Source organism: Odocoileus virginianus, chromosome 26 (genome assembly GCF_023699985.2).
Source record: "Odocoileus virginianus isolate 20LAN1187 ecotype Illinois chromosome 26, Ovbor_1.2, whole genome shotgun sequence".
NCBI lineage: Eukaryota > Metazoa > Chordata > Mammalia > Artiodactyla > Cervidae > Odocoileus > Odocoileus virginianus.
The window spans coordinates 43,381,405-43,409,359 of record NC_069699.1 but is presented as its reverse complement, the minus strand read 5'-3'; the positions used below and the strand labels follow the sequence as shown (position 1 = coordinate 43,409,359).

At 43.0% G+C, this 27,955-nt stretch overlaps 2 long non-coding RNA genes across 2 annotated transcripts in view; one reads left to right on the top strand and one right to left on the bottom strand.

Moving 5' to 3' along the window:
• The window catches only part of LOC110151912 (uncharacterized), a 141,780-nt gene that overhangs the window by 76,169 nt on the left and 37,656 nt on the right, over nucleotides 1-27,955 (bottom strand). Inside the window, exon 5 of the long non-coding RNA XR_011483733.1 lies at nucleotides 3,772-3,900. This is a non-coding gene — a long non-coding RNA (uncharacterized lncRNA). The remainder of the gene's footprint in view (nucleotides 1-3,771; nucleotides 3,901-27,955) is intronic.
• On the top strand, nucleotides 335-25,724 carry LOC139031260 (uncharacterized). Its single transcript, XR_011483734.1, has 2 exons — nucleotides 335-650; nucleotides 25,382-25,724. It is a non-coding gene; the product is annotated as an uncharacterized lncRNA (long non-coding RNA).

The following is a 27,955-nucleotide window of genomic DNA, read 5'->3' as shown; positions in this document are numbered from 1 at the left end:
GTAATTAAACAGATAAGAAAACCCAGCAGGGCCAGGGCTGTGAGTCAGCATTTGTGCAGTGAGCTCACGAACTGAATGGAGGTTTTTGCATATGCATAATCTCATTCAGTTCCTGCAACAAACCCCGGAGGCAGGCATTGCTGTCCCTATTGTTCAGATGAGGAAAACGAGGTTTGGAGAGATTAAACGATCAGTGTGGAGGTCCCAAAGTAAGTGCAGAGCTCAAATGGAGTTCATCTCTGCCTGGTGCCCAAGCCCAGGCGGTTGATGCCTTCACTGTCCCACTCTGGTCCTCACTCTGTGACTTCTCGCAGATGCAGAGCGCAGAGGAGGAGTGGTACAGTGTGAGCCTGAGGTCAGCCTGGAAGGTTGTGTGTCTGGGGGAGCTCTGCCATGACCCGGGACACATATGCCCTCTCACTCCTGCCAGCCACTTCCCACTATCATTTCCGGAGCCTCTGGGGTGTAGGCAGCCAAGAGCCCCCAGGGTTATCCTGGAGCCTGCAAATCCATCCTGGGAAACAACCCTCTCAGGTTCTTCAAGCTTTAAAGGAACAAACGAGCTTGTGTCTGTGTGTAGGTAGCAGGATGGAAGATTAAGCCCTTTTCAAGGAAGCCACTGCTCTATTCTGCTCAGGATCATGCTCTGGGTGAGTGTAATACACATGTAATATTTTCAGACTCTATCTACTTCCAAACTGCATGCAGCAGGGGTGCAAATAGAGCTCTATGCTAACAGATATGGGAGAAGCAAGCTACCCATGTGACTGTTGCTTCTCTGTATGTTTAGAGCAAGCTATCCACTAAGGGCTTTGCTCCCTAGCAGCTAGCTCTGGGCTCTGCATGGCTGTGCACACATTTGCCATGGGCCTGGTGTAGCTGGCCAAAAGCCTGACCTGGCCCACAGATGAAGAACCAGCGGAGGCGAGGGAGAAGGGGGCGCTTTATGTAAGTGGTTTTTAGACAGATGGAGGATTTATTTTAACTGCGTAAGAAGCAATCTTTCTTGAGTAGAGATGTAGGTCCTTTCGCAAACCTGTGTTAGACAAAATTTGCTGTTGCTGCTGATACTTTCCTAAATGCCTCTCTATATCCATGATAATGGCTCAAGGGGGTGTCCAGTTGCACCTGGGCCATTAGCCGCTTATACGATGCTCAGCAATTCTCAGTATACCCCCCGCTCAGTGTAAGTTGATTGTAGTCCCACTTGTAGCATCTTGAGATAGGTTGTAACCCTTCCAGTGGGTTTTGAAAACAGACAAGTGGATATTCACAACATGGGGCAGTGAGGAGATTGAACAAAAGCAAGTTCAAGCTGTGCCCCCAAGGATGGTCCAGCTCCAGGGAAAACCCATTCACCTACATATCTTTATCCCCATTTAAATTCATCCTTGAGAGGACCTCCAAGTTCTCCCAGACGAAACACCCTTGAGAGTTAGAGGAATCTGAGTTCCAGCATCTCCAGTTTTGGAGCTCATGCTGGGTACCATCTTTAGTGGCCTTTCCCCTGAGGACCTGGAGGAAGGAGAGGCTGGCTTCCTGGGAATGCTTTGGGCAGAAGAATTCTAACAACAAAGACATCAGCTTGGATCATCTGGCTCCCAGGCTGCTGTAATCAAGATGAAATCACTTATGCCAGCTGTTTATCAGTGACGAGTAAAACCTGATCTCTCCAGCAGGAAGCAGCTTTTTCAAGCTCAAAGCTCTGTAGGATGAGATTTTCATAAGAAAGAACAAAGAGGTTTGAGGTATTACATGGGGAGATCCTTTGTCCTAACTAGTTACATACTGGGTGGAAGGAAGCTCATCTCAGGAGTGGGTTTGTGTAGGCATTGTGCCAGTTTTGCTAATCTCTGTCAAGCTAGCACCCTTTACTGAGAGGAACACAATACGTGTTTGTTAGATGGATAAGTGCTGAGACCGGACAGAATGGAGGCAGCCTCAACCAAAATAATCCTAACCGATCTGTAAACAGTGTGTTGGGCCAAGTCCTTGTGCAGGTTGCAGGGGACAACTGTGGCCAGGGACAAGAAGGGGCACAGAGCTTCTCAGACCCTGTCACTGGCCCTTCCACACTGCCAGTCACAGAAATTCTGAGAATTTCTTCTCTGGTCTGTCCACCATCTGCATCTTGGAGCTTTTGCCTTCCTCCATAAGAGGCACATTGTCAGCTCTACCAGGAGTGCTTCCCCTACTCGCCTGGTGGCCTCTCTCCAGAACCAGCCCACTTGGATTTCTGTGCTGGGGCTGTCACTACTATTTGTGACCTTGGCAACTTGCCCAGATCACCTAATAATTTTCCTCTGGTGAACAGGAGTTATAATAACAATGCCCAAATCAGAAGGTTGCTATAAGGACTGAATCAGTGAGTACACACAAAATAGCCAGAACAGAGACCAGAACACAGCACATAGCACCCATCAGCCACCGTCTCGCTTGTGATTTCTTCCTCTTCTGCACCCCTGTCGGAGTTGTTTTCTTTTCTGCCCATGAGTACTACTTTATTCTCTTCTCTTTCTCTCTCAGCACCTTGGCTGGCCTGCTTCCTTATTCAGCAACTCTCCAGGGCTGGCCAATACCCGCCCAATTACATTCAAAGCTCTTTAGCAGAACTCAAGCCTTCCACTTTCCAGGCCAGCAATTCTGACAACACCGTTTCCTGCTCCACACTTGGTCCTAAGCAAGTTCCCTGCCCTCTCACCTCCGTGCTCTGGCTGGCCCTTTCCTTCCCAGCCTCCGCCTGCCTAGGCATCAGTCTGTAGGGGAGGAAGAGCCACAGCTACCAGGGTTGGCCTTTCTTGATCTTCAGGCTTCAAAGACCCCTGGTTTGGTTCTGGAGGTCAGATTCTATCCTCACACTCAGAAAGGCAGTACATCCTCGGATCATATTCCGAGGTACCTTTGCACACTGTCGCCAACTGAAGCCCATCAGCTTTCAAGTTTATAAAAGGTTAACGCTCCCTCCTCACCCAAAGTGCCCTGATGGGCTTGCCTTCTTGTGATATTGGTTTTATTGCACTGAATTTGGTTACTTCAAGGGCCAGCACCGGTCATCTTGAGGGATTTTATTTTAGAGAATATAAAGGACACTGCTTGTGCTATAGAGGGTCACTGCATCTTATTGTCCCTGAATACGTATGGCTTTTAAAATCGCCATTTAATGATTCACATGTGGCAGAAAGTGCTTATCATATAATGTCAGCTGAAAAATCAGAATATGAAATTGCACTTACAATATGATTATAACTATGTATGAATCATGTGGGTCAGGACTAGACAAGGCCTGGGGCAAATGACAATAGCTTGACTTGGGGTGACAGGATTAGAGACAACTTTTTCTTCTTCTTTTTTTTTTTTAACTATTGTGTAAATGTTGTGTTATTATGCAAAGTAAAAATCTCAATTAGTAATGTTAATAGCTACCGTTTCTAATATTATATTCACAATGTACAAATAAATGCATGCTCAGTCTGAAGCACGGAGCTCTGCATCGGCTCACTGAATCCTCCCTGCATGTCTGTGAGGTGGGGGTATTCACCCCCAGTGCACAGCGAGAGAGGGAAGGATTCTGCCAAGTGGCAAAGCCACTGAGGGGCAGTCAAGTGGCCTTCTGCACCATGGCTCCTGTCACTTTCAACCTATTCTCTTACCCACTGCCTCTTTCTTATCAAAACAAAGCCCAAAAATGTTTCATGAGTCAATCATACAAACTTAAATTATAGAATAATTAGAGAATACCAGAAAGAAAAAAACTTTTAAGATAAAACTTACTCTGAGTGTCAAAACCTGGGAAGTCTATTGTCAATCGTTGGACATGCCTTCTAATTCATTTCCTTTCATGGCAGCCACTGTGATCCTCCTGTAAATGGTTCACGAGGACCTTTGATATGTTTTGCCCATCTGAGAGGTAGAGAAGAAGGAGAATATTTGTTCTTAAACCACAGCCTTTCAAAAAGAATTTATTATGGTGATGCACGCACAAGTCTAGGAATATATTAAAAGCCCTCGAGTTGTACACTTTATTTATTTTTGGCCATGCTACAACGGCGGGCAGGATCGAACCCATGGATCGAACCAGGGATCAAACCCATGCCCCCTGCAGTGGAAACACAGAGTCCTAACCATCGGATGGTCAGGGAAGCCCCAAGTCTTTTTTGTTGTTGTTGTTGACTGTTTTTAAATTGAAGTGTAGTTAATATACACTATTATATAAATTACAGGTGTACAATATAGTGATTCACAATTTTTAAATAGTTATTACAAAATATTGGCTATCTTCCTCACACTGGACAATATATCCTTGTAGCTTATTTTAAGGGATTTCTACCTCTTAATCCCTTACTCCTAAGTTGTCCCTTCCACCTTCACTTTCCCCACTGGTAAACGCTAGTTTATATCTGTGAGTCTGCTTCTTTTTTGTTATATTCACTATTCTGTTGTATTTTCTTTTAGGTTCCACATGGAATTGATATCATAGACATACATATTTGTCTTTCTCTTTCTGTCTTATTTCACTTAGCATAATGCTCTCCAAGTCCACCCATGTTGTTGCAAATGGCAAAAGTTCATTCTTTTTATGGCTGAGTAGTATTCCATTGTATAATATATATGTACCACATCTTCTTTATCCATTTATTCGTTGATGGACATTTAGGCTGCTTCCATAACTTGGCAATTGCAAATAATGCTGCTATGAACACTGGGGTGTATGTCTGAAGCCTTAGTCTTTAGACTGAATGAGTGAGTGTTGTGTGCTCAGCCTTATATGATTCTTTGCGAACCATGGACTGTAACTGGCCAGGCTCCTCTGTCCATGGAATTACCCAGGCAAGAAAACTGGAGTGAGTTGCCATCTCCTTTCTCCAGGGGAAACGCTAGCACCTAGAAAACTCATAAAATTACTGCTGGGTGGCAGAATTTCCTCTCTTGAAATCTAAGATAGGAACGACTGAAGAACTGCGATTTGGATGGATTGAGTCTATCCCATTGACAGAAGGGCAACGCTGTGCACAATGGCTGTTCAAACTCTCATATTGCCATTGTCTAGGGAGTAGACAGATTTTAGGAACTCCTGAAAAATCTTTAAGTTTTGACCTTTAAACTTACGCATATTTTTATTGAAGAATGGAGACCACTTTATCCTAATATTACCATAAAATTATAAAGCAATTAGATATTGCCAAAAGCTTTATGATTGTTCTACGTGTTTGTGCTCAGTCACTTCAGTCATGTCTGACTCTTTGTGACCCCATGGACTGTAGCTGGCCAGGCTCCTCTGCCCATGGGATTTTCCCAGCAAAAATATTGGAGTGCCATGCCCTCCTCCAGGGGATCTTCCCCAACCAGGGATCAAACCCACATCTCCTGCACTGCAGGCAGATATTTTTTACCATCTGAGACACTAGGGAAGCCCACTATTAGTACTATCAGAAGATAGACCAGAGTTTCCCAATATTTTTTTTCATTTATTTTTATTAGTTGGAGGCTAATTACTTCACAACATTTCAGTGGGTTTTGTCATACATTGACATGAATCAGCCATGGAGTTACATGTATTCCCCATCCCAATCCCCCCTCCCACCTCCCTCTCCACCCGATCCCTCTGGGTCTTTCCAGTGCACCAGGCCCGAGCACTTGTCTCATGCATCCAACCTGGGCTGGTGATCTGTTTCACTATAGATAATATACATGCTGTTCTCTCGAAACATCCCACCCTCGCCTTCTCCCACAGAGCGTCCAAAAGTCTGTTCTGTACATCTGTGTCTCTTTTTCTGTTTTGCATATAGGGGTATCATTACCGTCTTTCTAAATTCCATATATATGTGTTAGTATGCTGTAATGTTCTTTATCTTTCTGGCTTACTTCACTCTGTATAATGGGCTCCAGTTTCATCCATCTCATTAGAACTGATTCAAATGAATTCTTTTTAATGGCTGAGTAATATTCCATGGTGTATATGTACCACAGCTTCCTTGTCCATTCGTCTGCTGATGGGCATCTAGGTTGCTTCCATGTCCTGGCTATTATAAACAGTGCTGCGATGAACATTGGGGTGCATGTGTCTCTTTCAGATCTGATTTCCTCGGTGTGTATGCCCAGTAGTGGTATTGCTGGGTCATATGGCAGTTCTATTTCCAGTTTTTTAAGAAATCTCCACACTGTTCTCCATAGCGCCTGTACTAGTTTGCATTCCCACCAACAGTGTAAGAGGGTTCCCTTTTCTCCACACCCTCTCCAGCATTTATTGCTTGTAGACTTTTGGATAGCAGCCATCCTGACTGGCATGTAATGGTACCTCATTGTGGTTTTGATTTGCATTTCTCTGATAATGAGTGATGTTGAGCATCTTTTCATGTGTGTGTTAGCCATCTGTATGTCTTCTTTGGAGAAATGTCTGTTGAGTTCTTTGGCCCATTTTTTGATTGGGTCATTTATTTTTCTGGAGTTGAGCTGGAGGAGTTGCTTGTATATTTTTGAGATTAATCCTTTGCTGCTTCATTTGCTATTATTTTCTCCCAATCTGAGGGCTGTCTTTTCACCTTGCTTATAGTTTCCTTTGTTGTGCAAAAGCTTTTAAGTTTCATTAGGTCCCATTTGTTTATTTTTGCTTTTATTTCCAATATTCTGGGAGGTGGGTCATAGAAGATCCTGCTGTGATTTATGTCAGAGAGTGTTTTGCCTATGTTCTCCTCTAGGAGCTTTATAGTTTCTGGTCTTACATTTAGATCTTTAATCCATTTTGAGTTTATTTTCATGTATGGTGTTAGAAAGTGTTCTAGTTTCATTCTTTTACAAGTGGTTGACCAGTTTTCCCAGCACCACTTGTTAAAGAGGTTGTCTTTTTTCCATTGTATATCCTTGCCTCCTTTGTCGAAGATAAGGTGTCCATAGGTTCGTGGATTTATCTCTGGGCTTTCTATTCTGTTCCATTGATCTATATTTCTGTCTTTGTGCCAGTACCATACTGTCTTGATGACTGTGGCTTTGTAGTAGAGTCTGAAGTCAGGCAGGTTGATTCCTCCAGTTCCATTCTTCTTTCTCAAGATTACTTTGGCTATTCGAGGTTTTTTGTATTTCCATACAAATTGTGAAATTATTTGTTCTAGTTCTGTGAAAAATACCGTTGGTAGCTTGATAGGGATTGCATTGAATCTATAGATTGCTTTGGGTAGTACAGTCATTTTGACAATATTGATTCTTCCAATCCATGAACACGGTATGTTTCTCCATCTGTTTGTGTCCTCTTTGATTTCTTTCATCAGTGTTTTATAGTTTTCTATGTATAGGTCTTTTGTTTCTTTAGGTAGATATACTCCTAAGTATTTTATTCTTTTTGTTGCAATGGTGAATGGTATTGTTTCCTTAATTTCTATTTCTGTTTTCTCATTGTTAGTGTATAGGAATGCAAGGGATTTCTGTGTGTTAATTTTCCAATATTTTCATATGATTGAAACAGTTAATAGCTTCAATACAGTTTAGGTTTTTTAAAAAATAATTTTTTATTGGGATGATTGCATTCTTTGTTTGGCATTTAGTTCTTTCATACTGACAAACCTATGAAGGATGTGTGAGATAAGAATGCAATGGACTTGATTTATCTTTTATTCATAACTTATTTCTTATTAATTAACCTAGTAAATATTTATTGGAAAACTATATGAAAATCATTACTTTTACATTTGCTATAAAATTATAGTCAAGTGCATTGTCTATTATGCATATTAATATATATTAATGTTCTATGTATGAAATCCACATGAAAAGTTTTAGAATTAAGTTACAGAAAAACAATCTAGTTTATTTGAGTTATACCAAACTTTCTCTTTTCTGATGATAGCCATTTATGCTTCCTATTTTGCCCAGGCTGCCAGGAAATTCAGAGATACTCTTGATACTTAGTCACAGCATCATATTAACCTCCTGCTTGGTATATTTATCCCTTTCTCCTTTTTATGGCCCTGATTTTCTGCTTTATTAATGTAACTATGTATCTATTTCTTTGACAGCCCACCTCAGTTCTTGTAGATATCCTCATCAGATGCATCAGTGGGAACTAGACAGAGGTGATGGTTGCCTAACCTTGTGAAAGAACTAAATGTCACTTTAAAATGATTAATTTTGTTAGGTGAATTTTACTTCAATAAAAAATTAAAAGAAAAGCATATCAGTGACTAAATGACTTTGATGATGATAATGGTGATGGGGATGACTAGGCTATAACTGAAGAGAGAGTGTTTTCCATGATGGTCAAAGGGAACTGTGGTAAAATCATCCAGTGAACCTGCTTCATTGCTTTAGAAGAGCAGTGATTAACATTGGCATGTGTACACGCTGACTTTGAGAACAAGAGCTCTCTCCCTCCATCTCCATCCCCTCTCCAGTCATCTTTTAAAAATTAAACAATTACAAATCAGCTTGATATTTAAATATTACAAAACAGAAATGTTTATTGTGGGAAAAATCACCAAATAAAAGCCACCCATACTTCTAATAGCCAGACAGAATCACTGTTAACATTTTGTATGTACTTACAGACTTCTATATTGATTCATTAAGGCATACATTCAATTATTTATCCATCTTTCCAAAGCATGGCCCTCAGGACACCAGTTTCATGATTAAATAGGTTTTAGAAAATGACCCACAATAGCACCTCCTCTTGTAAATCCATGATGCTCACTGGCATATTCAAAAAGATTTGAGAAATTTAATAGCAAAGTTCATTTCACCGTGATTAATCAAGATTTTTCCAATTTACTTGGGCATGGAATCTTTAATCTCTATAGCTAAAGGACCTAGTAATGCAAGTTATTCTGGAAGACAAGGAAACTGAGGAATATTGGGCTTAAATTCTATTACAGATCATATTTAATCTATATAATTGTATGACAGACTGCCTGAACTGATTCTATGGTGTAAATATCTATGTCAATTACATACTTCTAAATATAATTTTTAATGGCTGCAAAGAATTCTATTGTTTAAGGGTCCCATGGCTTTTGGAATCAATCTTATTGTTAGGGATTTGGATTTTTCCCATCTTTGTCTCTCATAATGAATAAACATTACTGCTAACTAAGGTTCACTCCCTTAAACATCTTACCACATGAAGGTCAGTTTTCCTAAAGAGTTGTATCTGCACAGATTCTCCATAAATGTTTATTATTTTTTTGACCTTTAGTAAAAGACCAGGAACACGAAAGAAAGGAAGAAAGAAAAAGAAAGAAAGAAAGAATAAACAGTAAGAGTAGAAGGGTAGAAAAAAGGGATGCTTTTACTGTTAAATTGGATTTTTTAAATTAAAAAAAAATTTAAACCTGTGTATCTGGTGGCCAGAATTCTGGTCTAGCTTCTGGCCACTCCAAGAGAAGTTTGGATGTACTGAGACTGCTGAGCTCAGATTTTCTGGGGTTTGTGGGTATAGATCCTCAGACAAATGTTAGGAAACTCATGGAATGTGGGAGCATTTTGTAGTAGTGTGAAATCAACCTTTCTATGAGCATTTAACCTCACCCTTAAATGGTGGGATAAGCCCCACTGGTGTGTGGAGGGATTCGAGAGGGTGAAGAAGATGATTTTTAGGGGGTGTTCTATGGGCACAGATCACATCATGAGAAAGATATTCCCTTTTCAATCCTTGTTTGGTCTTCCTGATGTTTGCTAAGGAGCTAGTCTCAGTCGGGTGCTGGGATACCCTCTAACTTCCCCTGATGACAAGGGAAGTGCCCATGTTTTGTTTCACTGTATGCTTTTAAATAGCTATCTCCTAGTTATGGCGTGAGATCATGATAAGATTTCTTTAAAAATAAATGTCAGTAAAGAAAGCAAAATAAGCAAGTGGATATCAAGGAAAATTATAAGTAAATAGTGGTGCTCAGATATGGCAAGAAAAAAAAAAAAGAAAGAAATAATGACAAGTAACTGGAATTTAAGGGAAAAAGTGAGTCAACCGAGGTCTCCTGACCCCTGGTCAGTGTGAGATCATTACAACAGTATCTCTATGATTTTCATTAATGGATTTCTTCCGGGTCCTCAGTCTGGCTTTCTCTCTTCCTTCTCATCTGCTTTCACCTTCCTGGAGGACCCAAGAAAGACTTCACATGGTAGGGACATCTAGCTGGGCTTTAAAAGGTGTGAGCATTTACCATATAATAGTGAATATGTATATATATAATAGTATAATTATAATCTTGCAATTGGCTAATCATCAAACAAAAAAATATGGAAATACTTGGTGATCAGTTAATAATAATAATAATAATAAAAGATAATACTTGTGAAAAAAAATAAAATAAAAAAGTAAAAAGTAAAAAAAAAAAAACAATAGTGAATATAGAGACACCTCAGGCTTCCCTGATGGCTAGGCAGTGAAGAATCCACCTGTGACGCAGTGGACAGGGGGTGAGGGTTTGATCCCTGGGTTGGGAAGATCCCCTGGAGGAGGACATGCAACTCACTCCAGCAGTTTTGTCTGGAGAATCCCATGGACAGAGGAGCCTGGCTGGCTACAGTCCATGGGGTCACAAAGAGCCGAATATGACTGAGCACACACCCACTTACGCACAGAGATCTCTCAAGGGATCTGACCCTCCTCGTGGGTCACAGTCAGCTTTTCCTTTATCATAAGGGAAATTGCTTACAATGGGAATAAATAACTCTTGGAGCCAATAAATATAGAAGAATTCACTGAAAAACAGTCTGGCCAATAACAACACTACCCGGGAACTGGAGAAATATTTCTCCTTTCCCCTTTGGCAGCTGGGAGAGTGAACAGCCGTAACAGAGACCCAGCAAATAAAAGCAATAAAAACTTAAGTCCATGCACAAGACTGAGGGGGAGATGTGGGTGTTGAGGAGGGCAAGGACTAGAAGTGGAGCAGAACAAACAAAGGCAGGTAGAAGCCTATGAGGCACAGGGCAGATTTTTTATATTAAGCAAACAGAAGATTACAGAAGCAGGGAGAAGCTGGCTGCCTTTATTTTTTATGACAGAATCAATAGAATCTAATCTAGTTTTGAATGCAATCAGAGTAAGATGAGAAATCCCAAGTAGGTCCCCTCAGGCAGTAACTAGAACATAATTGTGTCCACAAGGGATTACCAAAGTGATGTTCCACATTTCTCTCTAAGCCCCTCGGGGGCCAAGACCCTGAAATTGAGAAAGGGTGACACGGTCTCAGGTTCATGTCCCTGGAGCTTTTTTTAATTTATTTTTGGCTGTGTTGAGTCTTTGCTGCTGTGTGGGCTCTTTGCTCTAACCGTGGCGACTGGGGACTGCACTCTAGTTGTAGTGTGTGGGCTTCTCTCTGCCGTGGCTTCTCTTGTTGCAGAGCGCAGGCTCCAGGTGAGCAGGCTTCAGTAGTTGAGGCACGTGGGCTCCGGAGTTGCGGCTCCCAGGCTCTAGAGCACAGGCTCTATTAGTTGCGGCATATGAATTTAGTTGCTCCGAGGCACGTGGGATCCTCCCGGACCAGGGATGGAACCTGTATATCCTGCATTAGCAGGTGGATTCTTTACCACTGAGGCACGTGGGAAGCCCGTCCCCAGAGTTTTGATGTTTTGTTTTATGTTGATTTTTTTCGTTCTCTGTGGGAGCTCCCGAGAGACTGTTCTCAGCTCAGAAAGGAAATGATATAATTCAGTTTCAGTTTAGTCGCTCAGTTGTGTCCAACTCTTTGTGACCCCATGGACTGCAGCACGACATGCTTCCCTATCCAACACCAACTCCCAGAGTTCACCCAAACTCATGTCCATTGAGTCGGTGATGCCATCCAACCATCTCATCCTCTGTTGTCCCCTTCTCCTCCCGCCTTCTATCTTTCCCAGCATCAGAGTCTTTACAAATGAGTCAGTTCTTCACATCAGGTGGCCAAAGTATTGGAGTTTCAGCTTCAACATCAGTCCTTCCAATGAACACACCTAGGACTGATCTCCTTTAAGACAGACTGGTTGGATCTCGTTGCAGTCCAAGGGACTCTCAAGAGTCTTCTCCAACATCACAGTTCAAAAGCATCAATTCTTCAGCACTCAGCTTTCTTTATGGTCCAACTCTCACATCCATACATGACTACTGGACTAGGTAGTCATCCATACATGACTACTGGACATGACTACTGACTATACTAGGTCTGTCTGACTAGACAGACCTTTGTTGGCAAAGTAATGTCTCTGCTTTTTATTTTTTTTTATGTTTCTGCTTTTTAATATGCTGTCCAGGTTGGTCATAACTTTCCTTCCAAGGAGTAAGCGTCTTTTAATTTCATGGCTGCAGTCACCAGCTGCAGTGATTTTGGAGCAGAAAAAAATAAAGTCAACCGCTGTTTCCGCTGTTTCCCCGTCTATTCCCCATGAAGTGGTGGGACCAGATGCCATGATCTTAGTTTTCTGAATGTTGAGGTTTAAGCCAACTTTTTCACTCTCCTCTTTCACTTTCATCAAGAGGCTCTTTAGATCTTCTTTGCTTTCTGCCATAAGGGTGGTGTCGTCTGCATATCTGAGGTTATTGATCTTTCTCCCAGCAATCTTGATTCCAGCTTGTGCTTCTTCCAGCCCAGCGTTTCTCATGATGTACTCCTACATATAAGTTAAATAAGCAGGGTGACAATATACAGCCTTGACATGCTGCTTTCCCTATTTGGAACCAGTCTGTTACTCCATGTCCAGTTCTAACTGTTGCTTCGTGACCTGCATACAGATTTCTCAGGAGGCAGATCAGGTGGTCTGGTATTCCCATCTCTTTTAGAATTTTCCACAGTGTGTTGTGATCCACACATTCAAAGGCTTTGGCAAAGTCAATAAATCAGAAATAGATGTTTTTCTGGAATTCTCTTGCTTTTTTGATGATCCAGTGGATGTTGGCAATTTGATCTCTGGTTCCTCTGCCTTTTCTAAAACAAGCTTGAACATCTGAACTTCACAGTTCACGTATTGCTGAAGCCTGGCTTGGAGAATTTTGAGCATTACTTTAGTAGCGTGTGAGATGACTGCAATTGTGCGGTAGTTTGAGCATTCTTTGGCATTGCCTTTCTTTGGGATTGGAATGAAAACTGACCTTTTCCAGTCCTGTGACCACTGCTGAGTGTTCCAAATTTGCTGGCATATTGAGTGCAGCACCTTCACAACATCATCTTTTAGGATTTGAAATAGCTCAGCTGGAACTCCATCACCTCCACCTGCTTTGTTTGTAGTGATGCTTTCTAAGGCCCACTTGACCTCACATTCCAGGATGTCTGGCTCTAGGTGAGTGATTACACCATTGTGATTATCTGGGTCGTGAAGATCTTTTTTGTACAGTTGTTCTGTGTAGTCTTGCCACCTCTTCTTAATATCTTCTGCTTCTGTTAGGTCCATACCATTTCTGTCCTTTATTGAGCCCATCTTTGCATGAAATGTTCCCTTGGTATCTATCTCTAATTTTCTTGAAGAGATCTCTAGTCTTTCCCATTCTGTTATTTTCCTGTTTCTTTGCACTGATCACTGAGGAAGGCTTTCTTATCTCTCCTTGCTCTTCTTTGGAACTTTGCATTCAAATGGGTATATCTTTCCTTTTCTCCTTTGCTTTTCACTTCTCTTCTTTTCACAGCTATTTGTAAGGCCTCCTCAGACAGTCATTTTGCTTTTTTGCATTTCTTTTTTCTTGGGGATGGTTTTGCTCCCTGTCTCCTGTACAATGTCATGAACCTCCATCCATAGTTCATCAGGCACTATGTCTGTCAGATCTAGTCTGGTATTTCCTCTCAGCCATGGGGTACCTCCTCTCGGCCGCTCAATGATATAATAGGAAGATGTTGTTCTAGTGAGGGGCATCATATGTTACTTTCTAGGGTGTGCATGCATGTCTGCTAAGTGGTTTCAGTCGTGTCCAACTCTTTGTTACCCTAAGGACTGTAGCCCACCAGGCTCCTCTGTCCATGGGATTCTCCAGGCAAGAACACTGCAGTGGGCTGCCATGCCCTCCTCCCGAGGATCTTCCCAACCCAGAGATTGATCCTGCATCTGTTACATTGGCAGGCAAGTTTTTTACCACTAGTGCCACTAGACTCAGAAAGGAGACAAGCAACTGAAAAGTGTTAAGGATTGGGGACTGTCAAGGTGATGGGAGGGTCAAGCTACAGTCTTCATGCACACTCTGCCCTGCTGCTGCTGCTAAGTCACTTCAGTTGTGTCTGACTCTGTCCTAGTCACCCTTTTTACAAAAAATTCAGACAAAATCTGAGTGCTAACCATGCTAATGCAGCTCCAAGCTCCCCAGTGCAATCCACTTACAACAAGAGGATGGGACTTCCCTGCTGGCTTAGCAGTAGAGAACACTGGTTCTCTTTTGGGTTAGAATCAATGTTCACTAGTTGCCTTTGCTTCTTTTCCCAACCCCATTCACCAGCAAAGTGAGTAATAGCCTCCTCTGACTTTCACAGCCCTGGGCCAGGGCCCCCATCACAGCCCAAGTTGGACAGAGAAGGCTCCTCAAGGGTACGGATCGGTTTCCAACCCAGCCCTGTCTCCCCAGGGCCTGGCACCCAGTCCTTGTAAGTCAGATCCTATATAATTAATGATGTTAAAGCCTGCGCAAGTAAGTGGATTTTCTTTTTCTCATGATTCTTGCAGAATCAATGAATTCAAGTCACTACAGGAGACATGGGTTCCATTCCTGGGTTGGAAAGATTCCCTGAAGAATGAAATGGTAAGCCACTACAGTATTCTTGCCTGGGAAATCCCACAGACAGAGGAGCATGGCAGGCTACAGTCCATGGGGTTGCAAAATGTTGGACACAACTGAGTGACTGAGCACACATGCACATTCTCACAAGGCCCCTAAGGAAGTAGTTTGTTACCTCTCCCACTCTGGAAGGCCCTTCCAGAGCCCCAGCATGGAGTTTATCTGCCTCCAAGTCCAGATGATTCAATAAAAAAAATAAAAGAGAAAAAACAAGAGGGTGGCTCATCACATGTTGCTCGAGCCCCCGACTAGGTGCCCCTCCTAAGCACCTCACAGAGCACGCTCCTGAAACCACCACTGAAAGGTGATTGTGACTTGAATTCATTGATTCTGCAAGGATCATGAGAAAAAGAAAATCCATTTACTTGCACAGGGTTTGACATCATTAATTATATAGGATCTGACTTACAAGGACTGGGTGCCAGGCCCTGGGGAGACAGGGCTGGGTTGGAAACCGATCCGTACCCTTGAGGAGCCTTCTCTGTCCAAGTGGTGACAGAGACACGCAGTCAATTATGTAACACCATCAACTTGGGCTGTGATGGGGGCCCTGGCCCAGGGCTGTGGAAGTCAGAGGAGGCTATTACTCACTTTGCTGGTGAATGGGGTTGGGAAAAGAAGCAAAGGCAACTAGTGAACATTGATTCTAACCCAAAAGAGTGGTCTAGGGACTTCTCTGGTGGTTCAGTGGTTGAGACTTTGCCTTTCAATGCAGTGGGGTGAGTTAGATTCCTGGTCTCAGAGCTGAGATCTCATGTGCCTTATGGCCAAAAATCCAAAAACATGAAACAGAAGCAATATTGTAACAAATTCAAAAAAAGACTTACAAATGGCCCACATCAAAAAAAAAATCTGAAAAGAATATCAAGTGGTCTAAAGCCATACAGTTCCTGGGATGGGAGCTGTATTATTCCTTCTGGCACACAGTCCGTGTTCAGGAAGCACTTATGAACAATTTGATGAGGGAATAAACATGACTGTCTCTGATGAAGAAACTGGGCCTCAGAAAAGAAATAATGTGCCTGAGGTGACACAGCTCATATATAGCAAAGCTGGGGATCAGACCTAAGAACCTTATCCTCTTTCTTTCACACACACGGCATTTACTGGAAGGAGGAGTAGAAAGAGCTAGCAAGCCCCAGCAGCTATGAGAGGAAAATGATAGGAACCAACCAAGGCTGAGATTTTAGGACGGACTCGGCCATTGTTTGTAGATATCTGCTGCCTTCTCAGTCCGGCAAGATCACAGCCAGAGAGCACGCTGCTCATCTGTACTCATATTTGTCTTTAAAAACACAATATTTAAATAAGCTGCTGTTCTCTTCACTCTGATATCTCAGCAGGTAGCTCTGGGCTATGCTCTGAATGAGCCCTTCTAAGAATATTCTCTTTTCAGTTCACCTGGTTTGGATATTTGATTCTGAAACAACTGATGAAGTCCACTTGCCATATGGGTAAGGGAACTTGTTTTAAGTAGGTGTTCTGCCTCCCTGCAGCTCTAGGAGCTGTTGTCATAGTAACATTTCCCCCTTCCACTTGCAGAATGCACAGTCCACAGAACCAATGGCAATGTAGGTCACGAGTGAATAGAGGTTTGGTGGCATCACTTCGGTGCCCAGTTTGGCATAGCTGGGGGTTCAGAGTGTTCTCTGCTAGGACTGACTGCGGAGGAGGGGGCGGGGGAACCAGGCGGTATGGAAACTGTGAGGGAAGGCTGGCAGGAGCCCCTGCGTGGAGATTCAGAACGTGCCAGAGCTCAGGGTGACCTGAGGGAGGAGGGAGTGGATCCTCGGCAGCCCGATGTCTCTGCTACCGGGTGTGTATTGGCGCCCCCTGCAGGTCAGAGCCTCTTCCAAGTTGGTTCACGAAATCTCTATAGTCATTCACTCAGTCGTGTCCAACTCTTTGCGACCCCGTGGACTGTATTTCACCAGGCTCCTCTGTCCATGGGGATTCTCCAGACAAGAATACTGGAGTGGGTTGCCATTTCCTCCTTCAGGAGTCGAACTTGGGTCTCCTACATTGGAGGCAGATCCTTTACTATCTGAGCCACAGGGGTTCACGATGGCCACATCAATTGTTATATAATAGTTTGCCTGCTGAAAGACCTCAGCTTCCTATACAGCTTGGAAATGTATTCAGGGATATATTTTATATGCATGCTACCACCATCTATTTATCTACCTATCTTCTATCTATCCATCCATCCATCCACCCATCGTTTGTCAAAAGGAAATTCAAAGAACTTTACTAGATATGGATATTCTATTGAGTGAGAAACAAAATGTTCATAAACTGTCAGAAACTCAGAGGCTCATTACAGGATGGTTTACAAAGTGAAAATGAGGACATTGCTTGATCTTACAATGACTGGTTGTTTCAGTGGGGTTTTCCAGATACAGAGGACTGGTTAAAAGTGATTCAGTTCGGGTGCTCAGTCGTGTCCGACTCTTTGTGACCCTATGGACTGCAGCACACCAGGCTTCCCTCTCCATCACCAACTCCCAAAGCTTGCTGAAACTCATGTCCATTGAGTCGGTGATGCCATCCATCCATCTCATCCTCTGTCGTCCCCTTCTCCTCCTGCCTTCGATCTTTCCCAGCATCAGGGTCTTTTCCAATGAGTCAACTCTTCCCATCAGGTGGCCAAAGTACTGGAGTTTCAGCTTCAGCATCAGTCCTTCCAATGAATATTCAGGATTGATTTCCCTTAGAATTGAGTGGTTTTATCTCCCTGCAGTCCAACGGACTCTCAAGAGTCTCCTCCAACACCACAGTTCAAAGAATTCTTTGGCGCTCAGCTTTCTTTATAGTCCAACTCTCACTTCCATACCTGACTACTGGAAAAACCATAGCCTTGACTAGGTGGACCTTTGTCAGCAAAGTAACGTCTCTGCTTTTTAATATACTATCTAGGTTGATCATAGCTTTTCTTCCAAGGAACAAGCATCTTTTAATTTCTTGGCTGTAGTCACCATCTGCAGTGATTTTGGATCCCAAGAAAATAAAGTCTCTCACTGTTTCCATTGTTTCCCCATCTGTTTGCTATGAAGTGATGGGACTGGCTGCCATGATCTTAGTTTTTTGAATGCTAAGTTTTTTTAAATAAATTTATTCATTTTAATTGGAGGCTAATTTCTTTATAATATTGTAGTGGTTTTGCCATACATTTCCATGAATCAGCCACGGGTGTACATGTGTTCCCCATCCTGAACCCCCCTCCCACCTCCCTCCCCATCCCATCCCTCTGGGTCATCCCAGTGCACCAGCCCCGAGCACCCTGTCCCATGCATTGAACCTGGACAGGCACTCTGTTTCACATATGATAATATACATGTTTAAGCCAGCCTTTTCACTCTCCTCTTTCACTTTCATCAAGAGCCTCTTTAGTTTCTCTTCTCTTTCTGCGTAAGGGTAGTGTCATCTGCACATCTGAGGTAATTGATATATTCCTGCTTGTGCTTCATCCAGTCTGGCATTTCCCATGATGTACTCTGCATATAAGTTAAATAAGCAGGGTGACAATACACAGCCTTGACGTACTCCCTTTCTTATTTGGAACCAGTCTATTGTTCCATGTCCAGTTCTAACTGTTGCTTCTTTTTTTTTTTTATTTTTTTATTTTTTGGTTTCTTTTTTTTTTTTTTAATTTTTATTAGTTGGAGGCTAATTACTTTACATCATTACAGTAGTTTTTGTTATACATTGAAATGAATTAGCCATGGATTTACATGTATTCCCCATCCCAGTCCCCCCTCCCACCTCCCTCTCCACCCGATCCCTCTGGGTCTTCCCAGTGCACCAGGCTCGAGCACTTGTCTCATGTACCCAACCTGAGCTGGTTATCCGTTTCACCCTAGATAATACACATGTTTCAATGCTGTTCTCCTGAAACATCCCACCCTCGCCTTCTCCCAGAGTCCACAAGTCTGTTCCATACATCTGAGTCTCTTTTTCTGTTTTGCATATAGGGTTATCGTTACCATCTTTCTAAAGTCCATATATATGTGTTAGTAAGCAAAAATAAACAAATGGGACCTAATGAAACTTAAAAGCTTTTGCACAACAAAGGAAACTATAAGCAAGGTGAAAAGACAGCCCTCAGATTGGGAGAAAATAATAGCAAATGAAGCAACAGACAAAGGATTAATCTCAAAAATATACAAGCAACTCCTCCAGCTCAACTCCAGAAAAATAAATGACCCAATCAAAAAATGGGCCAAAGAACTCAACAGACATTTCTCCAAGGAAGACATACAGATGGCTAACAAACACATGAAAAGATGCTCAACATCACTCATTATCAGAGAAATGCAAATCAAAACCACAATGAGGTACCATTATACGCCAGTCAGGATGGCTGCTATCCAAAAGTCTACAAGCAATAAATGCTGGAGAGGGTGTGGAGAAAAGGGAACCCTCTTACACTGTTGGTGGGAATGCAAATTAGTACAGCCACTATGGAAAACAGTGTGGAGATTTCTTAAAAAGCTGGAAATAGAACTGCCATATGACCCAGCAATCCCACTTCTGGGCATACACACCAAGGAAACCAGATCTGAAAGAGCCACATGCACCCCAATGTTCATCGCAGCACTGTTTATAATAGCCAGGACATGGAAGCAACCCAGATGCCCATCAGCAGACGAATGGATGAGGAAGCTGTGGTACATATACACCATGGAATATTACTCAGCCATTAAAAAGAATTCATTTGAATCACTTCTAATGAGATGGATGAAACTGGAGCCCATTATACAGAGCGAAGTAAGCCAGAAAGATAACTGTTGCTTCTTGACCTGCATACAGATTTCTCAGGAGGCAGGTGAGGTGGTTTGGTATTCCCATCTCTCTAAGAGTTTTCCACAGTTAAAATTAATTAAAAGTTAAGAGTGATTAACTAAAAATTAAAATTTAAAATTAATTAAAAGGTTAAAAGTGATTATCTGATATCATTTTAGAAAGATGATAAGTTTTATTTATGATTATCAGAGGCATTTACAGGAAATATGGTAAAGTTTTTCTTTATGCTCATGAAATTAGCTAGAATAAGCTTTGCTTAACTGGCTTTGTCTGTTTGAGGGATCCTCAAGCCTGGTCTCCATTTTGTTTTCTTTTAACATCATCCATCCACCCATCTATCCCATCCATCCATCTATCCATCCATCCATCCATCCAATCTATCAGTTGTTTGATCTTGAGTTGTAGACATGATAGAATGTCCTTTTGCTGCTAAATAATGAAGAGTGTACTCCTAAAAATAAGATTGTTCTCTTACATCATCATAATATAGTTATCAAAATCAGGGAATTAACATCTACACACCATCGTCTATGCACAAATCTTACTCAGATTTTGCCCATCATCCCAATAATGTTCTTGATAACAAAATGAAGTTTGTTTTTCACAGGGTACATTCATTTATCTATTCAGTTTCTTATAATCTGGAATAATTCCTAGTCTTTTACCCTTGATATTGATAGTTTTAAAGAGTGTGGATCAGTTATATTTTAAAAAATCAGGTGTGCCAAGGCATAATCTCCATACAGTACAATCTACCCACTCCTGGTAAGCAGGCCAGTTATCTTACGGAATGGTACTTAGTTTGGATCAGTCTGATATTTCCCCATGATTAGATTTAGACTCTTGTTTCTTTAGCAGAAACATCACAGAAGAAATGTTTCATTTTTCATCATATCAGAAAGCACATCTCATTACTTGATGCTACTGGAGACTGTGGATATCTCCTGTTACTCCCCAAACTCCTAACCAGTAGCATTGTCATTATTGATGATTCTTCCTCAAAATTTCTTAATACAGTGTTTGCCAAACAGTGATCTTCTAATTCCATCATTCCTTTCGTATTTGTCTTTCTTCTGTCTGAGAGTAGGGGAAGGTGGGCAACACACAATGATGGGAAAAGGTTCAGGTCTATGGCAAGGGGTTTTCCAGAGGAAGGGAAGTGAGGGTGGGACTGGGAAAGAGCCAGCTTGGGTGGATGACAAAGCAAGAAGTAGAGTGTGAGCCTAGAGCCATAATTCAGAGAGATGAAGGATGCAGGAGGTGAGCTGGGGACAATATTATAAAATAATAGGCAAACTGGTGATAATCAAAAAATAGCATCCCCATCTGACCAAGGAGGAAACAAGGCTCTGAGATTTTGGAGGCAGAAAACAGGGTGCAGGGAAGGCAGGTCTGTGTCTACTAACACAGAGCAGGAAATCTTCTAGGACCGAACAGTCACATCTCTCACTATACACTCTATGGAGACACTCTCTCATACAGGAGGAGACGCATTCAAGAGTGTTCATAGAAGCAGTGGCTGTAATCACAAAACCTAAATGCCCATCATTGTGGGAATGGGTGGTCTATGCTACACCCTTGTCATGCTATGTTGTACAGCAAGGAAGAACAGAACAAATCTGGTGCTGCATGGAAACTCTCCAAGATATATGACTGCAGGAAAGCACAAGGCAGGACAGTTGGTCATTTGGGTAAATGGAAAAAAATACTTTCCCTTCGCCCCTTATGAGTACATGGTGGTGATGGTTTAGTTGCTAAGTCATGTCCAACACTTGCAACACCATGGACTGTAGCCCGCCAGGCTCCTCTGTCCATGGGATTTCCCAGGCAAGGATACTGGAATGGGTTGCCATTTCTTTCTCCAGGGAATCTTCCTAACCCAGGCATTGAACCCGAGTCTCCCACATTGCTTCAGCACTGAGTCACCCTATATATAGTTCTAAATGCCCAGAAAAATGTATGAAAGGGTTCAAAGCAAACTGGAAACAGTGGTTACATAAGGAGAGTCCTAGGATTAGGGTTAGGACCACTAGGTGAGGTCAAGGGGAATTTCAGCTTTATCTGTAATGTCATAATTTTATTGTAAGCTCCCAAGCACCTCTCAATCCACATATTCCTTCCTCCAGAATTACTTTAAAGCACACTCCATTCATTGTATCCCATTCATAATTTTTCTAACAGATAAGAACCATTTAAATAAAACATAACCATAATACCATGGTCACATATAAAAGTAATAATGATAATTTCTTAGAATTTATTAAATACTCAACTAGTGTTCACTGTTCCTTTTCTTGTTATTACAATTGACTGTTCCAATCTGGATGCAAATGAGCCCTATACATTGCAATTGGTTTATATGTCTCTTATGTCTTTTTTACGTGTTTTTGACAGCACATCTCCAGGACAGATTGTTAGAAGTGACTATGTTGGGTCAAAGGTCAAGGGCATGTGTAATTTTGCTAGAGTTGTGGACATTTACATTCCCACTGGCAATGGGTGAGGGTGGCTGTTTCCCCTGGAGACTTACCAACAGACTATTCTATCAAACTTTTGGGTTTTTGTCAATCTGATAGATGAGAAATGATATCTCAGTGTACTCTTCACTTCTGTAAATTAGGTTTCAAAAGAAAATGAGCTCAGGGAAAATTCTGAGTTTGTAGAGGAAAGGAGTAATTTGCATAGAAATAATACTATTGCCAACTACCATTCAGCACATCTATTATTTTATTGTACTTAATCCTCCCAACTCTTCAAGGGAGGTGGAGTCCAGAAACAGGAACCTACTAGATTCAGACTTCAAAGTGAGCATCCTTCTGTCAAACACCGTTTGATTACTGAAATATTGCTTTGCACAATTCACTGCAAGAACAGAAAACCTGTTTTTAGCCTTTCAACATTACTCCAACAAGTGATGATGGCCACTTGCATTCTAGCCCCTCTCCAGAGGAGGAGACTGAGTGACAGGTTATGTCAGGGACTCTACAAGGCTGCAGAAGAAGCAAGGACCAAGACTACAGTTCTTGGGACTTCCCCAGTGGTCCAATGGTTAAGTCTCCACCCGTCCATTGCAGCGGACAAGGTTTAATCCCTGGCTGGGGAACTAAGATCCACATGCTGCGTGATGTGGCCATAAGCTTAATAAAAAAAAAAAGACTGCAGTTCCTTTAGGCAATGTTAGCAAGGATCCTCTACAAAATGGATTTTGGTCAAAGTTTGAACTTTAGGAAGAACGGTCCTCATCTGCTTCCCTTAGCACCCTGAGGGCTGAGAACCCAACTTTTCCATCTTCCGTCTTCTTCACTCCTCAGCACCAGGCTGGGTTTGGGGACTACATGGGGATCAATGTGCAGGGCCCTCAAGGAGCTGAGAGAAGAGGAGAGGGAGGCATACAATTAAGTGACTGAAAAAGAAAATCACAAACCAGTCTCTGTCCCCTTAACCCACATGTGTGGACACATGCATATTCACCCAGCACTGTTCAAAAGCTCGACTGAGTCTTGAAAGAGGTGGGTTTGAGCTCTGGAGCTGCCACTTCACGGCTGGATGGTTTGGGGCAAGTCACTTTCCCTCCTTAAGCCTCAGTCTCCCCCTCTGAAAAATGGGGTTGATAATGCTTTAGTCATGGAGATTCTGTGAAGACAAAATGAAATGCATGCAGCAGGGCCAGATGACATGGTTAGCACAGTGTCTGGGGCAGAGTAAGTGTTCAGGAAACCCTGATGGAAGCTGATCCTGTAAGCCTCAGGACTGCTAGAAGTGAGAGGACCTGGGAGGGCTAGCATCCATTCTCATTATCCTTGGCAGTCGTGGGTAAGGAGCACTGTGCTGTGCCTTGCTCTGATTAGGGGCTTGCCCTGGTACCAGTCTTCTGACATGTGATTTAGGCCCTCACTGCCACACAGGCCAGCTCAGGACCATTCAAACACATGTATGTGTTCACTGGTCATTCCCATTTCCTTTCCACTGTGCTTAAGACAGCCCTACCACACACATCTTTCAGAAAACAGAACAAAGAGCTGCATCTGCACCTTTGTCTTTAAAACATATTTTGAATGATTTGCTTTTCTTTACTAAGTGGGTTTTTGGTACTTTATCCACCCCTCCCCCACTTCCTATTAATCATGAGTGCTTGCAAATATTCATTTCAGGGTGATAAAGAGGGGAGTCAGTTTAGTAGGACTCCACGCACCTCTTCTCCAACAAAAACTCAACAACTCAGTAACAACTACCCCCTCCCCCCAAATCTAAAGATCTGATCTCTTCCCTCTCCAAGGGCTCTGGGAAAAAGAACTGGACAATTACTCTGGGCTCTGGCAGGACTTCAGATTCTTTTTTTTTCCCCAATAGAAGCTCAATAATTCTCAAGATCCAAATTTAGAAGCTTGTATGGAGAGCCCTGAGAAATCAGTAGTAAGACAGCCAGACTTTCTAACTTTTTTTTTTCACCCAAGAAATCTAATAAAGCTATTGCACAGTCATTTCCCAAGGTCAATTTTCAGCTTTTAATAGTTTTAATGAGCTGTTTAAAAGGCTCCTCAACTTGTGCTCATCCAAGCTTGCACATGTTTGGGAGTAGAGAGGAAAGGAAGGAGGAAGGGGAATGAGCAGTAGACCGGAAAGAGGGGGGGCGGTTGGTCCTGCTAACTGGGGACCGGAAGGGGACCAGCTCAAGGGTTAGCGACCCTACAGGGTGTCCCAGGGATGCAAATGCAACTGCTGTTGCACCCTTGGGATCAGATCTAAATAATGCAGTGACTTGAAAGGCAGCCACTTCTATCTCCAAGCAGGACCCATGAGCACCCCCTAACCCTTGGGGTCTGCAGGGAGGTGGAGGAGGAAGCAGAGTTAGAGAGTGATCATAAAGACAGTGGGAGAGATGAGAGAGATGAGCCTCAAGTGTTTAAGGAACATATGAAGGTGCTGAGGAGGAGAAAGGAGAGACAGAAGAAAGAGAAGGCAGCAGCTCATGGGAAGTGATGCTCCAAATATAATCGGGCCCTGTGTATTAGGTGGTCTGATGCTAATAATCACCATTGTAATTATGGTAATGCCAATGATGCCCAACACTATTCAGCAGCGTCTGTGTTCCAGGCTCTAGGCAAAGCACGCTGTAGGTCTTCACTCTTTCAATTCTCACAACTACTAGAGAAGTGCGTGTATGCTAAGTTGCTTCAGTCGTGTCCAACTCTGTGTGACCCCCTGGACTGTAGCCTGCTGGGCTCCTCTATCCATGGGATTCTCCAGGCAAGAATATTGGAGTGAGTTGGCATGCCCTTCTCCAGGAGTCCCCTGGTGGCTCAGACATCCAATGCAGGAGACCCCGGTTCGATTCCTGGGTTGGGAAGATCCCCTGGAGAAGGAAATGGTAACCCACTCCAGTATTCTTGCCTGGAGAATCCCATGGATGGAGGAGCCTGGTAGGCTACAGTCCACGGGGTCGCAAAGAGTCAGACACAACTGAGCAACTTTACTTTCACTTTCTCCAGGAGTATCTTCCCAACCCAGGGATTGAACCTGGGCCTCCTGCATTGCAGGTGGATTCTTTACCATCTGAGCCACCAGGGAAGGAGGTTCTACTATTGAGGAAAGCAGAGGATCACAGAGGAGAAGTCATGGATCAAAGTTCACCCAGTTAGTAAGGCTAATTTGCATCCAGTCTGACTCCAGAACCCAAGATTAAAACCATCACTTTCGGTGTTGTGAGAGCAATATGAAACTTTCAGAAAAATCCAGATACCTACACAAAAAAGGAAATAAATATGACTAAGCCGACTTCATAGTCAAAGCAGTGTGAGAGTTTTGGTGTCTGTGGCACGCACTGTGGGCTGTTCACCAAAGCCATTCTTCTGCTTTCCACAGGGATGGAATTATAGCCAGGCCTCTCCTGCCCCTCTGGACAGCCTTTCCCCACCTCCCCGGAAGTTAGATGTGAGCAGGTGATGTGGCCGTCATCATGGACATGATGGACATGAGCAGAGCTGACTGGAGCATCCACAGGCCTGGGGAGACGTGGGGGCGAGTCCTCCGTACTCTTTCTCCTTCCTGATGGCTGGACCTGCACACGCAGCCACCCAGTGTCAACCAGTGACTGTGACGACACTGCCAAGGCGGGGCACACAGTGCAAGGAGAGGCACCCACCGCTTGCAGCACCCACTCTGACACTGTGGTGTAAGAGGGAAATACAGCTCTCGTTTTTCTGGCCACTGTGTTGCTGCATCTCTGTTACAGCGGTTTTCTCTGAATATTATGGTATGCTTCCTTCTAATTGTCCTCTGAGGAGTTCTTTTCCTCACATTTCATGGTCCTCTCTCAGATCAGTGAGTCCAGGTTCACTGCCTAATTGCAAAACAGTATTTATTAAAAAGGATGGTCCAAATATAAGCCACCCATTCCCGACCTCTTCTGATTTGAGAAAACCTTCTGTCTTGGGCCCTCAGTGGGGCAAAATCCAGTTCTCACAGTACTGTCAAGTATGTCCAAAGTTTTTCAGACTATAGGGTAACGCAGTCGCCTCTCTATTTTGTGTAAGCATGAAACCCTATCCTTGCATCTTGTGCTATGACATGCAAAGCCCCAGCACCCTAGTTTCCTCATCTTGAGAATTTCGTGAGCACTATGTTCTAATTAGGACCCAGCAGGTCTATTTTATAAATTAACACACTGCGGTTCACAGAGGATCTGGTTTTCTGGGCTCCAGCCATGGTCAAGGATGAACTTTGAGGGTCAGAGGATGTACTGAGCTCTTTTGCTTTCAAAACTGGAAACCTTTAAAAAATTAAAAAAATTTTTCTTGTGTTTTCAAAAGTAATTTGTGTTCTTTGTACACATTATCTCAACAGCAGTCAGAATAAGCCTTTTATATCATAGTCCTAAAATGACAAATAACCACATTTTTTAAATGCGCAGGGATTTGAGTAAACATTTCTTCAAAGATATAGAAATGGTTAGTAAGCACTAGAAAAGATGCTTAGGAGGAGAAGAGGGTGAGAGAGGAGGAGATGGTTGGATAGTATCATCAACTCAATGGACATGCTGCTGCTGCTGCTGCTGCTAAGTCACTTCAGTCGTGTCCCACTCTGTGCGACCCCATAGACAGCAGCCCACCAGGCTCCTCTGTCCATGGGATTTTCCAGGCAAGAGTACTGGAGTGGGTTGCCACTGCCTTCTCCCAATGGGCATGAGTCTGAGCAAACTCAGGGAGACAGTGAAGGGCAGGGAAGCCTGGTGTGCTGCAGTCCATGGGGTCACAAAGAGTCAGACACAACGTAGTGACTGAACAACAACATTAGTAATCAGAGAAATGCAAATAAAACCCACTTTACACCTGCTGGGCTTCTCCGATAGTGCAGTTGATAAAGAATCTGCCTGCAATGCAGGAGACCCCAGTTCAATTCCTGGGTCGGGAAGATCCACTGGAGAAGGGATAGGCTACGCACTCCAGTATTCTTGGGCTTCCCTTGTGGCTCAGTTGGTAAAGAATCCGCCTGCAATGCAGGAGACCTGGGTTCGATCCCTGGGTTGGGAAGATCCCCTGGAGAAGGTACCCAGTCCACTATTCTGGCCTGGAGAGTTCCATGGACTGTAGAGTCCATAGGGTAGCAGAGGCGAACACAACTAAGCGACTTTCACCTTCACTTTACACCTGCTAGAATGGCTATAATAAAAAAACCAGGAAATAACAAGCATTGGTGAGAATATGAAGAAACTGGAATCCTCATACACTGCTGTTGGGAACGCAAAATGGTGCAGCCAGCTGCCTTGAAGAGTTTGGCAGTTCCTCAGAATGAACTGAAAACATGCTACTGCTGCTGCTAAGTCGCTTCAGTCATGTCTGACTCTGTGCAACCCCATAGACGGCAGCCCACCAGGCTCCACCGTCCCTGGGATTCTCCAAGCAATGGAGTGTGTTGCCATTTCCTTCTCCAATGCATGAAAATGAAAAGTGAAAGTGAAGTCGCTCAGTCGTGTCTGACTCTTAGCGACCCCATGGACTGCAGCCTACCAGGCTCCTCCATCCATGGGGTTTTCCAGGCAAGAGCACTGGAGTGGGTTGCCATTGCCTTCTCCGTAACTGAAAACATATGTCTACATAAAGTCTTATAAATGTTCACAGTAGCATTATTTATAGTAGCCAAAAGAGGAAACCACCCAAATATCCACCAGCTGGGGAATAGATAAACAAAGTGTGGTATATCCTTACAATGGAACATTATTTGACAATAAAAAGGAATGAAGTACTCATACTGGCTACAACATGTATGAACCTTGAAGACTCTATGCTAAATGAAAGAGGCTAGCCACATATTATAAGATTCCAGTTGTATAAAATGTCCAGAATAGGCTAATCCATAGAGACAGAAGAGATTGTGGTTGCATGTGGTTGGAGGAAGGGGGACTAGAGGGTGACTGCTAACAGGTATGCACTTTTTTGG